The sequence below is a fragment of the Aptenodytes forsteri genome, unplaced genomic scaffold (assembly GCF_000699145.1).
Source record: "Aptenodytes forsteri isolate BGI_AS27 unplaced genomic scaffold, ASM69914v1 Scaffold166, whole genome shotgun sequence".
NCBI lineage: Eukaryota > Metazoa > Chordata > Aves > Sphenisciformes > Spheniscidae > Aptenodytes > Aptenodytes forsteri.
In genome coordinates, this window is record NW_008796110.1 from 6969611 (window position 1) to 6970423 (window position 813).

The window sequence follows — 813 nt, forward strand, 5'->3', positions numbered from 1 at the left end:
CGTCGCGGTCCTGACCTGCCTGTGACTCACCACATCGCAGGAGCCCGGGTGCGCGGCGGGGGGAAGGAGAGAGGGGGCGCCTCCTTCCCTCCCTCCCTCTCCCCTCCCTCAGTCCCTCCTTCCCCCCAACCCTCACGGCCAGGCTCCCCCAGCCTGGGGGCAGGAGGGATGGCTTGTCGCTCCCCAGCCGGGCAAAGCCACGAGGGGACCAGCCGCGGCTGCCCTTGGTGGTCCTTATCCTGCACCCGGGCGTTTTCAGGCCGAGCGAGTACCGGTAGCGTGCAGGCACAGCCTCCCTCTGCGCTCTCGGCCGCTGGGCACCGTCAGGTGTCTGCGCCTGTGTGATGCTAAAGCCTTACCCTGAGAGGGCAAGACTGGGGCACCGCCAGGCTTGTCCCCGGACCCCACAGGCTGTGGAGTAGCGAGCAAATTCAGCCCGTATTGCCCCTGTCATAGTGTCAGTGCTGGCTGTGCTCTGAACGACTGTTCACGTGTAATTCAGAGTAAATGACCTCAATTCATACAGACCATCGAATAGCTATCTCCCCCCGTATGTGCTTCCTACAGGGTACTAAACGGCACGGGTTGGGGTCTCTCCCTTGCAAGGTTTGCAAGGCAGATGGTGTCTTCATCTTTCAGAGGTGCTGAGAAACTGAGTCACCGAGCAATGCCGTGTACGCTTGTGGAGCTGCTGAGAGACTGCAAGTCTCAACACCGGGGCCTGCACCAGAGGACCCAACTTTTTTGTGGTAATGAGTTTCAGCAGCTACTGATTTAAACCAGATTTTAAGTGAAAGGCTCCATATTCCAATA